Consider the following 14,607-nt stretch of genomic DNA (forward strand, 5'->3'; position numbering starts at 1 on the left):
TGTTTTTTTTTCCCTTACAAACAAATTTCCATCCAATAAAAAGGACTTAATACAAATAAACCCTTAGTAAGAAAACTGCTAAAAGATGTATTTCAGGAAGAAGTTCTGAAATCCAAAAGAAATGATAATATAAGTAAGAAGGTTTGACATGCAAGAAAAAAGTGTAAAACAGTTAAATTGATTGCTTAAAATAAAAATGCATTTTAAAAATTTGAATGACTAGTAATCAGCAAAAACAACATTGACCATTTTCAATTTCTCTCATCAGTGTTTTATACTTTTCAGAGCACAGTTCTTTCACCTCTTTGGTTAAGTTCATTCACGGGTATTTTATTCTTTTTGGTGCAATTGTAACTGGAATTGTCTTCTTAATTTCTCTTTCTGCTACTTTAGTATTAGTGTATAGAAATGCTACTGATTTCTGAGTATTAATTTTGTATCCTGCAAGTTCACTAAATTCACTTATTACTTCTAGAGGGTTTTTGGTGGAGTCTTTAGGGTTTTGTAACTATAGTGTCATGTCATCTGCAAATAGTGACAGTTTAATTTCTTTACCAAAATTATTTCTAATTTCTCTTTCTTACAAAAGTAAAGGTCCATAGATTGACCTAGAGAATATTATGCTAAATGAAATAAGTGAGACTGAGAAAGACATACACCATATGATTTCACTAATATGTGGAATCTAAAAAAAAAAAAAAAAAAAAAGAAGAGGTCAAAAGAATAAAGAAGCAAAAAGTACAATATAAATACAGAGAACTGGTGGTTCCAGAGGGGCAGGGGATGGGAGATGGGCAAGATGGATGAAGATGAGAAGGAGATACAGGTTTTCAGTTATGAAATGAGTAAGTCATGGGAATAAAAGGCACAACATAGAGAATGCAGTCAATGATATGGTAAGAGTGTTGTATAGTAACAGATGGTAGCTACACCTGTGGTGAGCACAGCATAACGTATAAACTTGTCAAATCACTCTGTTGTACATCTGAAACTAATGTAACATTGTGTATAAACTTCACTCAAACAAAAAATAATAATTTTAAATGAAAACAAAAACACCCCATGACATTAACCAAAAATCATCTGAATTAAAAAGAGAATATTGGAAATAAAATGCTCTAAGATTCTAATTTTACAAAAAATGAATAAATATGTTTAAGTTTGTGCTTTGATGATTTTTGTATTTTAAAATTCTCAAAATAATCACTGAAAAGTGGCATTCTAAATCGTAAAAAAAAAAAAAGTGAAGAAAGAATTAATTCTTTAAAGGCAGGAAAAAAGATAAAAGAAACATTTTTAATTAAGACTAATAGCAGAAAATCTACCAGTAGATACAGTGCAAATAATATTTATATTCAGGTTCAATGTTAGCAGAATAAATTTGCCAACTAAAAGACAACAGATGCCAAACTAGATTAAAACCAAATGGTAAACTTTTGAAAAAGGCCCAAGAAAAATTATAGGAACACTAATAAATGACAAGTCAAAGTCGAAAAATATCCCAGTCAATTAATATATCAGATAAAATAATAGCAGACAAGAAGAGAGTATTCATATTTGTTTCCTGTGACTCCACTATAAAATTACCACAAATAAATGATTTTTTTTAAGTTTATTTATTTTGAGAGAGAGAAAGAGAGCACAGAGGCAGTCAGAGAGAGAGAGAGAGAGAGAGAGAGAGAGAGAGAGAATTCCAAGCAGGCTCTGCACTGTCAGTGCAGAGCCTGATATGGAGCTTGAACTCACAAACCGTGAGATCATGACCTGAGCCGAATCAAAAGACAGATGCTTAACCAACTGAGCCACACAAGTGCTTCCAAATTACCACAGATGCTTAACCAACTGAGCCACACAAGTGCTTCCAAATTACCACAGATTTAGTGGCTTAAAATTATAGAAATTCATTATCTCACAGCTCTGGAGGCAAGAAGTCTTTAATGAGTTTGGACTGAAATTAAGGTGACAGCAGGGCCCTCCTCCTGGAAGCTCTAAGGAAGCATCAGTTCCTGGACTCTTTGAGCTCCTGGTGGCCATCAGGATGCTTTGGCTTGTGGCCATGTCACTCCAATCTTCAAGGCCAACATCTTCAAATCTCTCTCTGCTTTGTCTTCACATCACCATTTCCTCTGCATCTTGTCAAATCATCCACTCCCTCCTACCCAAAAGGATCCCTCCAGTTACATTTATGGCTCATACAGATAATCTAGGATAATATCCCCATCTCAATATCTTTAAGTTTATTGCATCTACAAGGATCTTTGTGGGGTGTTGTTGTTGTTGTTGTTGTTAACTTTCATTTTGTTTTCCATATAAGGCAACATTCATAGTTTCTACAGATTGGAACACAGATATTTTTAGAGGATGTCAAAAGCATTTTTCAGGCTAATACAGAATCACTAATTATGAAAAATGAATGCACTTAAAATATAAATAGTCTAAACATGCCTACAAATGACTAGTTGGCTTCAAAATGTCTAAAAGTGCACTTGACAGAATTACAAAGATGAAAAATCCCCTATAATAGATCTTTATCTAAATACATTGTTCTCAGAAACTGATTAACCTAGCATTCAAAACAAATAAGAAAGTATATACAAGTTTTAATAGCATAATTAACAAGCTTGATTTTACAGAGATAAAGTTTATGCAGATAAATAGGAAAGGAAACACTATATTTAAACAGAAAATGGAACATTAACCCAGACTTATCATGTATCATGCATAAACAATAGACCACATCTTCAGTCCATAAGAAATTTAAGTAAGATATAAATAACAAAAGAACTTTAAAATATTTTGTACAGATTGAAAAATATTTTATTAATAAAGTGTGTTATGATGTTAAAAGTATTTAACTTGATAAATAAAAAAAACCACATTTCAAACCTTGTTGCAATTACAGGAACACAGCAGATTTTTGTTTCCTTATTTTATTTTACTTTTCTAAGGTTTATTAAGATAGTTACATATAGTAAAACAGTATACAGTTCTATAGATTTTGACAAATATATGCAATCATATAATCACCACTGAAATAAAAATATAGAAAGTTACCAGTAAACCAAAATGTGAAGCACATCCCTCATAACCCCAGCCACATGTATTTGTTGCCCCTAAAGTTTTGCTTTTTAGATCTCGTTTGTCCTTTCTATTATTCTGAGCTCTACCCTGAAATTTATCCAGAATGCACATTCTATTTATTAGATCCAGTTCATTATTTAGTCTATAACTGTCATAATACTTTGCATATTTTTATTAAAAAATGATTACTGAAATGGGAGATTTATAATCTACACTTGAGTCAGAAAATATTTCTTGTGACTTACATTAATCACTATTTATTAACATTTTATTCACTATGTTATTTTTGTACCCTTCCATGATCACTAATCAATACTCATTCACTCAACAAATCCATGCAGAGCTCTTAGGAGACATAGTTACCTTGATAAACAAAGGAAATTTCCCTCATATATTTAATAGGTTTATGGGAGAAGCTGATGTGATTTTTAAATTACAACAGAAATGAATGCATCAAGTAAGGTGTACAGAGTTCTTTGAATGGGAAGTAAGATTAATATTGTTGACCATTGTGTGCCTATTCATTGTACTTGGGTTTTGATGAGCTACTTGCCTCTGTGAGTTGGTTTTCATTAAACTTAGAAAATTTTCCTTTTCTCCCCAATTTTTCCTACACGTACTCTCTCTCCTCCTGGGAGTGCAATTACATGTATGTTAGACTGTTTGACATTACCCATCAAATCCTTCATGTTAATTTTGTTTACCTACTTTTAATCCCTCTGCTCTTAAGCTTCATGATAGCATCATGAGAAGAACCCCTTCTTGCATTTGAGATATTAGGTGTTATTTGAGGAATGTGCCTGGGAATTTGCTGCTGCTGCTGCTGCTGCTGCTGCTGCTGCTTCTTCTTCTTCTTCTTCTTCTTCTTCTTCTTCTTCTTCTTCTTCTTTTAGCAATTACCAAATGATTTTGTAAATTATCAAAAACTCTGAAATGATTCCTCTTAAATTTACACTACTTATAGCAGATTCAGTTTTTCTGGGGCTAAATATCGATCCGTATATAAAAGTGACTGAACCATAATTACGTGTGTGTGTGTGTGTATGTGTGTGTGTGTGTGTGCATATGAATGCATGATTATTCTGGAGATCTGACTTTTGACTTAAATATAAAATGCTTTAAGGAGTTAAAGAAATATTTTGCAGGTTGTATGCTTAAAATATGTTCTTCTTTAAAAAAAATTTGATGTTCATAGTGATTGTTGATAAGACCCAATCAGGCATCATAATATCCAAACACCCCATTAATAATTTTTTTCTATATACTCTCAAAGGGAGTCATCACAACAGAAAAAATGTGCCATTTTTTAAATAAAAATCAGTAATTAAAAAATATGCTTACAATAAAAATGTCTTGCTTTGAAAATTAAATATAAATTTTATCAGGTTGGATTTTATTTTAAACTCTTCTTATTTAAATAGAGTTTTGGTGATAATTCATTAAGTTAGACAAATGTGCAATGTCAACCTTTGAAGTTTAACCATGTGTAAAAAATATGGTATTGTTGATAATACTCTAACATTGTGTTTCCGTGGTCTTTAGAAGTAAAAAAAAAAAAAGGTATTTATAAAATTTCATTAAGCAATGTTTGGTATAACAGAAACATTTTATTATTCACAAATAATTAGGGGAAATTTGAATTTTTCATTTGAAGTATCTCCTTTCAATGGCTAGATGATATATATATGTATATATGTATACATATATATGTATGTATGTATGTATACATATATGTATGTATGTATGTGTACATATATATGTATATATGTATATGTATATATATATATATATGGGTAGATACATAGATAATGATAACAGATGATAGATAGTTCATACATAAATAGATCACTGGATGGAGCATGGTAAATATTAAAATTGGAGTTAATACTGAATTTAGAATCATACACATTGTTGTAATATTTAGTATGTTTGTTTTTTGCAGTATTGGTGATGGAGTTAGTATAAAATAGGGAAAGAAATCACAGTTTTTATTAACGTCACTAAGAATGAGATCACTCCACTGACATAACTATAAAATAAAGATTAAAAAAAATAAGCATATCAGGGCGCCTGGGTGGCGCAGTCGGTTAAGCGTCCGACTTCAGCCAGGTCACGATCTCGCGGTCTGTGAGTTCGAGCCCCGCGTCGGGCTCTGGGCTGATGGCTCAGAGCCTGGAGCCTGTTTCTGATACTGTGTCTCCCTCTCTCTCTGCCCCTCCCCCGTTCATGCTCTGTCTCTCTCTGTCCCAAAAATAAATACACGTTGAAAAAAAAATAAGCATATCTAATTTATACATATATTCTTGAACAGAGTAATCTTGAATAGATGGGTATTCTCCATATAACTATTAAAGAGTTTTAAAGAATATTTAAGCAATAATAGAAACTTGGATTTATTTTGTTGAATATGATAATGTTTGAAGCCATTTAAAATGATTGACATTGATTTATATATTTATAAGTTACTCTGCTTTGTCACTGTCAGATAATGAGAAAACTAAGCATCAGAAATACTCCAGTACAAACAAAAACACAGGTTTTACAATGAGAATCAGTAAATCTCCAAGTTCTGACCTCCTGCTGCCTTTATGAAAGATTCAAGTGAGGTTAACAAGGGGTAGTCTAAGTAGGCTAATTAATATCACACCCTGCAGAAGGAAACTTAAACAAAACATTTGCTCGAGAATAGGACTAGACAAAAAGGGATAGTGGCAGATTCCTGCAACTAATTCTTCCTTTTTTTCTGTTTGTTTACTAGTTGTAATAAATAAGTCAAGTTGCTGTACATCCTTGTCTTCAGCATATGAGCTCAGGTTTTCAGTTTGGAATTATTACATTTTCTTCTTATTTCTGAGATTTTAAACTTTAATATAAATTAGTATAACTTAAAATTCTTAGTGGTCCTTACTGAAATATAAAGCAAGGAGAAGAGATGGCTCCATTTTAGATTTTCTTTTTTTGCATTTTCAAATTTGTTTATATTAAATTGACAATGCATATGGATTATTTTAGTTATTAAAACAAAATCTTGACAGTTAAATTTCACCATTGATATAACTAAGTACACATACAGAAAATTTCTTACATTTTAGTATTAAATATTAATCTGCATTTCCATTTATAATTGATTACTCACAGAGTTATATTTGATTGAAGTAAACAGTTTGAGGGGAACCTGGGTGGCTCAGTCATTTAAGCATCTGACTCTTGATTTCAGCTCAGGTCATGATCTCATGGTTCATGAATTCGAGCCCTGCATTGGGCTCTGTGCTGACTGCAGAGCCTACTTTAGAATCTCTCTCTCTCTCTCTTTCTCTCTCTCTGCTCCCCCCTCCACTCCCTGCTCATGTACTCTCTCTTTCAAAATAAATAAACTTCTAAAAAATAAAAAATAAAAGTTTGAATCAATTTCTAAATCTCCTATAAGATTATTGTCTTCTTGAATATATATAGACTTCTCAAGACAAGTATTTTTTCCAAGTTTTTATTTAAAGTCCAGCTGGTTAGGGGCGCCTGGGTGGCTCAGTCGGTTAAGCGTCCGACTTCAACTCAGGTCACCATCTCGCGGTCCGTGAGTTCAAGCCCCGCGTCAGGCTCTGGGCTGATGGCTCAGAGCCTGGAGACTGCTTCCAATTCTGTGTCTCCCTCTCTCTCTGCCCCTCCCCCGTTCATGCTCTGTCTCTCTCTGTCTCAAAAATAAATAAATGTTAAAAAAAAAATTTAAATTCCAGCTGGTTAACATACAGTGCAACATTAGTTTCAGGTGTAGAATTTAGTGATTCATCGCTTTGTATGTAAGTTGTATGTAACAACTGGGTGTTGTATGTACACCCAGTGCTCTTCACAAGTACCCTCCTTAATGCCCATCACCTGTTTAACCCATCCCGATACCTACCTCCCCCCAGTAACCATCAGTTTGTTCTCTATAGTTAAGAGTCTGTTTCAGGACAAGTATTTTAGTCATAACTATGTAATATGATTAGGTTAACAATGGTGATTTTATGATTATTGACAGAGTAACTGATTAAGTCCACCATTTTATGATCCAGGTTTTATTTTTTCCAACACATTTCAGGAAAAAAATTCTCCTTTTGTAATCTTTGTGTTATTTTATGGTATTACATATTGCATCAGTTGTGTAGTAAGCATTAGTCAACAAAACAAATGATTCTAGATATTTTGAAAAGAGAGCATTTAACTGGTTAAAAAAGTGTTGAGATAACTAAGTGGATAAAAAAGAAACGAAGTCACCCAGAGCTTAGTAAAAGCAGGAAAATCTACTCCCCTTCCTTCTGGTGAGTGTCTCACGTGTCGCTGCTCTTCTAATATCATGTGGGATGATTTAATATCAAGGTGAGCAAGGCAGGAACTTGTCAGACATGTGTTCCCTAGAACTGTGATGCAAACACAGAAGAAACATCACTTGAATGATGCTGGAGCAAACAGGGACACACTAATGCCTGGTAAAATGTTTTAAGCTGGGGATGCTAGAACTGACCAGTCTCCTAGACTCCATTGTTGTCTGATGTTGCTGGACAGACACTGCCAGACAATGAATTGAAACAGAAAGAACACTATTTCTCCTTCCTCTTAACTTTCACCACTCCAAGACTACCTCCCTTAGGCAAAGCTAGCCAGAAGCCAAATGGAAAGAGTGTGTGAATAGATTATAAGGGTTATTGTTTCCATAAATCATACAGTATTAAAGAGAAGAACAGAAATGGGGTTTCTGAATTCCCAATCATAAGAAATATCTGCTCAAACATTACACAAAACGTTTGGAGAACATGGTGTTTCTTAACAGCTTCACAAACTAGAATTCCAACTGTATACTTTTCCATTTGTTATTGTTAAAGAAATCCAAGGCACTTAATACCATTACTTTTTAAAAGTTATAATTTGATTTGTGGCTTGTTATTATACTATTTTTTGAACAATGATGTAATTCTGAAAGCTACTGAAATGTATTTTCTTTGAAAAGTATTTATATATTGATGGGAAATTAGGAAAAATGCTTTCACAAACATTTTATGAAATCCTACTTCATAATCTATAAAATCCTGCTCTATATGATACTTTGTGACAGGATCTATAAAGACATGCTTTTAACTGTAATGCTTCAGGCTATTACTACCCAAGAAAAATGTAGTAACATTTACAGTAAAACATATTTTATTCTTTTTTACTTGCTCATGAAAAATTAAATGTGTCATTCTTTAAATTATTGATACAAATAATATTGGATATTTTGTACTAATTTATTTATTTCTGCATTCTTAGAAAAAAAGTACCAAAATACCAGTTGAAATTGAGCTACTATATTAATAGAAAAAATAAACCATAAATTCACTTTAATTTGTATATGTGTTGAATGGACTAGATGTTCATGTAAATATATCTTGTAGGACTATTGTTCTCAGTTAATGTTAGTTACACACAGAACATGAAAACTCTGACGAGCACTGCTTGAAGAATGTTTAATGATGCTGGTCAATAGGGGACCCTTTTTTCAAATATGAGTACATGAAGGAGATGACCTACTCAGTTTTCTAATGTTTTCCTCATTGTTCAACATACGAAATACAGACACAGCACAGTTAGGCTACAGAGATCCAGAAGGCAGTAGCATCATGGGGCTATGGTCGTTAACCAGTAACATGGGCAGCCAGAATTTCAGAATGCATGCTGGAGAGAACAATTTCCTATAGAAGTCAATGAGTGAAAACATTGAGCATCAAGATTCTGTTTGTTATCATAACAAAATATCAGTGACTTCCAGCAATTAGGAAAAAGAGCCAGGCAAAGGGGTACCAAGTAAATATCATTCAAAATAGAAAAAACCCAAGACTTCACTGTAAGAGGATATTTCTCCTGGGCTACTAGGAAAATTCTACTTAGTGTTCCTTAATACAGGAACATTGTAGGAAATACAGATTTGTATCAGAATCAACTGTGTTTTCATTATAGGAACTGAAAAAAGAGAATTCACAGTTCTCACAAATGCTACTATTAGATGTAATCCCAAATTAAATAATCTTCTAGTTTCCTTACATACGCAGATTTATATTGGCTCTGATATTTTTTTTAACTTGAACTTATTTCTATATAAATGCGTCCAATATATAAATAAAATGGTTAACTTAATTTTTACAGGTATCTACATTTTGTACAGCTTCATGGCAAATGATCGAAACTAAGTAGTTTTACTTAACAAATCTTTATCACTTATGCTTAAATTATTCAAGTTTCTGTTGTGTTTTGTATCAACAGTGTTTCTTACTATAAGAATTATAAGGTAAAAATTCAACATGTACTAACAGAGGAGAGATTACAGATGATTTTAAATTAGTATCATTACCAGATATGATTACCCTAATCATACCCAAGTCCTTGAGGGAAGTGAGTCCTTACCTCAACTTAACCTTACCTATTCATAAAATTAAATCCAGTAATATATTCTTTTACAAAAAAATAGACTAAAATGACAATTTTTTGTATCAAACTTATTGAGGAGATGGGGTAAAACATACCAGGAAATGGAAGCAGACACAGGAAGAATGGAGATAATAATAATGTCAGGTGATGAGAGTTTAAATAAAAAACAATAATAAAAATAAAAAGAATATTATATAGCATATTATATATACAATGTATATATAATAAATACAATGATGAGAAAATGTATGATAAAAATATATGATAATAAACCACAATGCTCATAGGGTATGAGTTAACATATAAAAATAATTAGAAATGTAGGGATATCTTGATAAAATATATATTTATGTAAAGTACATGTCACTATATCTATCTCAAAACTATGCTGATTTCGGGGCTCCTGGGTGGCGCAGTGGGTTAAGCGTCCGACTTCAGCCAGGTCACGATCTTGCGGTCCGTGAGTTCGAGCCCCGCGTCAGGCTCTGGACTGATGGCTCGGAGCCTGGAGCCTGTTTCCGATTCTGCGTCTCCCTCTCTCTCTGCCCCTCCCCCGTTCATGCTCTGTCTCTCTCTGTCCCAAAAATAAATAAAAAAACGTTGAAAAAAAAAAAAAACTATGCTGATTTCAAAATGATGGCAAACATACTACTACCAATAATTAGGGTGAAAAATAAATGTGCAAAGCATTTAAGAAAGTGATCAAATGACACACAGAGAACCTTACCATATTTGAATTCAGTATAAACTTAGTATCAAAATGAAACAAAATTTTCACATAAAAGGAATGTTTTCTAGTTTTGATATTAAATTTATACTGAATTCAAATATCATTATTGAGTTTTGCTAGCTAAAACTTCAGTTTTTTGCATTGCTTATTCATGGATGTGATTTATTTTTATATAATACTTTTATTTTTATGTGAAAAAGTTTCTTAATTATATACTAAATGTACACTGATAGGGTTTCAAATATTGTAATGTCTTGTGTATTGTAATGTCTTGTGTAATGTCTTGAGAGGAATGTCTTATTCCTCTCCTAAATGCTTTGTCCTTGGTTGGAAAGATAATATTATAAATACATACATTCTCAGAAAACTTCTATTCATTAAATTAAACTACAGTGAAGATACCCTAAGAGTTATCATTGTTATTTTTATTTTTCTGAATTCTGTAAAATAATTTTAAATTTCTTCTGAAAGAACTAATTTTTTAAAGTAGTCAAGAAAAGAATGCTAAAATATAACAATGATGGGGGAATAGCTCATCAGAGGAACATTCTATGGACTCACTGTAATTAAATCAATGTAGTGCTGGAATGGCATAGAAGGAGATTAATAATGTAGTAGATACCAATATATAGGAGATTAATTAAAATATGATAAATTGAAGTGATATATATTATTTAATTAACGTTTCTAGCATATTTTGGTATCCATTTGAGTTTTTAAAAAGAGAGACAGTCACCTATGTAATGAACAAAAATCAGATAGGATTAGTCTTAAAAAAATATGCATACCTTAACGAATATGAATAAAAGTACATATACATTCTAGAATTAGAAGATACATACCTTATAAAGATTTTAAACTCAGGAACTCTAAAAGAAGAGCCATTTATGTTTGAATAGGCACCAAAGATTCCATACATAAATGTAATTATAAAAAATAATAAAATATTTAGATGTTATTGAAACATATTTCTAATAGGCAAAGATCTCCTATAATAGGTAAGCATAGAAAGAAATCTCTTGCACTTCAATATAAAAATGACTAAAAATTATGGTACATACAAGGCATGTAGAATTTAATAGACATTAAAAAATATGACAAAGAGTATTAATACATATTATGTAGGGATGTCCATCTTATGCTGTTGTGTGAGAATAAAAAATTTCAAGAGGCTCGGAATTATGCAAAATGTTTTTTTTTTTAATTTTTTTAACGTTTATTTATTTTTGAGGCAGAGAGAGACACAGCATGAACGGGGGAGGGGCAGGGAGAGAGGGAGACACAGAATCGGAAGCAGGCTCCAGGCTCTGAGCCATCACCCCAGAGCCCGACGCGGGGCTCGAACTCACGGACCGCGAGATCGCGACCTGAGCTGAAGTCGGACGCTTAACCGACTGAGCCACCCAGGCGTCCCAAAATGTGTTATTTTTTTAAAAGAAATCATAACAGGGGAGCCTGGGTGGCTCAGTTGGTTAAGCGTCCGACTTCAGCTCAGGTCATGATCTCACGGTATATGAGTTCGAGCCCTGCGTCAGACTCTGCTCTGACAGCTCAGAGCCTGGAGCCTGTTTCAGTCCTGTGTTTCCCTCTTTCTACCCCTTTCCTGCTCATGCTCTGTCTCCCTTTCAAAAGTAGACATTTAAAAAATTTAAAGTAAATAAAAGAAATCATAACAGAAATTTGTTTCATATATATACCTATGCCTGTATACCTATTTATAAGAGTTTATGTATCGGGGCGCCTGGGTAGCTCAGTCGGTTGAGCATCCGACTTCGGCTCAGGTCATGATCTCATGGCTGGTGAGTTCCAGCCCTGAGTCGGGCTCTGTGATGACAGCTCAGAGCCTGGAGCCTGCTTCCGATTCTGTGTCTCCCTCTCTCTCTGCCCCTAACCCACTTGCATTCTGTCTCTGTCTCTCTCAAAAATAAATAAAACATTAAAAAAAAGAGTTTATGTATCTATAGGGTTATTTGAGTATAAAAATAAAATACCAAAAGAGGGGCGCCTGGGTGGCGCAGTCGGTTAAGCGTCCGACTTCAGCCAGGTCACGATCTTGCGGTGCGTGAGTTCGAGCCCCGCGTCGGGCTCTGGGCTGATGGCTCAGAGCCTGGAGCCTGTTTCCGATTCTGTGTCTCCCTCTCTCTCTGCCCCTCCCCCGTTCATGCTCTGTCTCTCTCTGTCCCAAAAATAAATAAAAACGTTGAAAAAAAAATTAAAAAAAAAAAATAAAAAAAATAAAATACCAAAAGATATACATTATGTTGTTAGAATAGGTGAGATGCTGTGATATTAAGTAATAATGAGGATGGAGAGGGGCCAAGAGAAAAATGAAAGTGGGATGTAGAAATAAAAAAAAAATCATTAAAAATAAATAACTGTTTAAAGAAAGAATACAATTACACATAGGTAGATTCTTTATGTAAAACTAATTACAATGTAGATCATTGGAAAAAAAGACAAGGAGGCTATGCTTTAAGAGATATGTATATAGATATTCACACTGATATTGATCTGTTTAACTTTGAAAAAAATCGAGACTTGGATGGGAAATGCATGGTGATCATGCCACCGAAATCACCCCTCCACATGCATCATGACTGTCCTCTTCCAGAGAGGTTCTCTGGCCTGCTGAATTCAGAAGTAGCCCCAAATCCTTCTCCGCATAAAGCTTCAGGTAACCATTAACAATCTACTTTCACTCCTCTCAGACCTTTTAGATCCAGGCAGCTCTGCCCCAACTAGTTCAGTTCTCTGAAGCAATCTGATATGATGAGTGTCAAGAGATAAATTGGCACAAAACCTAAGTTTACATCTCAAATCTATGATTTTTATGATTATTTTTAAATTTTAATAAAAATGGTACATCTAACCTTGGAAGCAATATTCCTCTTCCATATACTTTGTTACTCAGATCTGTACCATCTCACTCTGCCTTACAGATGTAAAAGTTAACTATTTGACATAGAATATATGCTTATTTATGGCCATTATCTAAGAGCACATTGCAAATACTCAGTGGGATTCTCATATTTAACTAGAGATCTGTAGCACTTCCTCTACCCTGATCATTTTATTTATGTGACTCATCACATCATCTTTTTCCCTCCTAATAGCCCTATGTGTCTTGTAGCCATTCTACAAAATTCACTATATGTTCATTATAGCACTTGATTGAAAGTATACAAACCTCCATTAATCCTACTGAGCCCTGTAGAACTGTGCAGTGTTCTACATCATTAGTTTAGGTCACAATCTCAAATTTTTATGACTCAAGGTAAACTCCAGGCTGTGAGAACCTGATGTGAGCAAGACAGTAAAAATTGAAGCAGCAATATAACAAGGAACATTAAAAGCATTAATGAACAAACATAACCCTAGAAACTTTTAAGAACCAGAAATAGATCTCCATAAAGCAAAATGAAGAACCATTACAGTTAAAGACAAAGAATTTCCAGTGAACCTAGAATAGTATAAGTACCAGTAAACTCCTCTTTCAAAAGATTATTTGAGATTTTTTTTCAGCCTTAATAACTTCATGATAAAAAGGAAAATTATCTCACTTAATACCTCTTAAGGTCGGAAGGCTTTTTATTGTGGTTCATTTAAGTTTCAATATATGTCGTTTTTGAATCTGGATATCTAGGTACATGTGAAATATTTAACAGAACACATTTTAGCATTTAAATAATTTGATAGATCAAAACCAGAACTGCATTTTTGAGTTTTGACTTGATATTTCTTCAACTATAATGTAAACCATGTAAACAGCAGTCAAAGCAAGTAAATACATAATTGTAATACTACAAAACTGACTAAATCTTGACTTGCTAAACCTTAAGTTGAAACACAAATAAAATGCAGAAGTCTCCAGGATTGAACACCTATAAAACTGGTATTTTCTGAAGAAAAATGAAGAAACTAATCAGCATAACTTACTGAGAAGCTGTTAAATTAAAGAGTTTTTGGGGCTTTGTTTTGTTTTGTTTTTTAAATTTTTTTTAACGTTTATTTATTTTTGAGACAGAGAGAGACAGAGCATGAACAGGGGAGGAGCAGAGAGAGAGGGAGACACAGAATCTGAAACAGGCTCCAGGCTCTGAGCTGTCAGCACAGAGCCCGACGCGGGGCTCAAACTCATGGACCGTGAGATCATGACCTGAGCCGAAGTCGGACGCTTAACCAACCAAGCCACCCAGGCGCCCCTTGTTTTGTTTTTTAATAAGATGACCTGGGACATTTTATTTTTTGAAATAATTATTTATTGGTCAAAAATTGGTTTTACTACATTGGCTAACTTTGCTTCCTTTAGAAATACAGTTTTAGGGGCGCCTGGGTGGCGCAGTCGGTTAAGCGTCCGACTT

This window comes from Lynx rufus, unplaced genomic scaffold (assembly GCF_022079265.1).
Source record: "Lynx rufus isolate CCGP_SWC_20201006 ecotype Redwood Valley unplaced genomic scaffold, mLynRuf1.p SCAF_3, whole genome shotgun sequence".
Classification (NCBI taxonomy): Eukaryota; Metazoa; Chordata; class Mammalia; order Carnivora; family Felidae; genus Lynx; species Lynx rufus.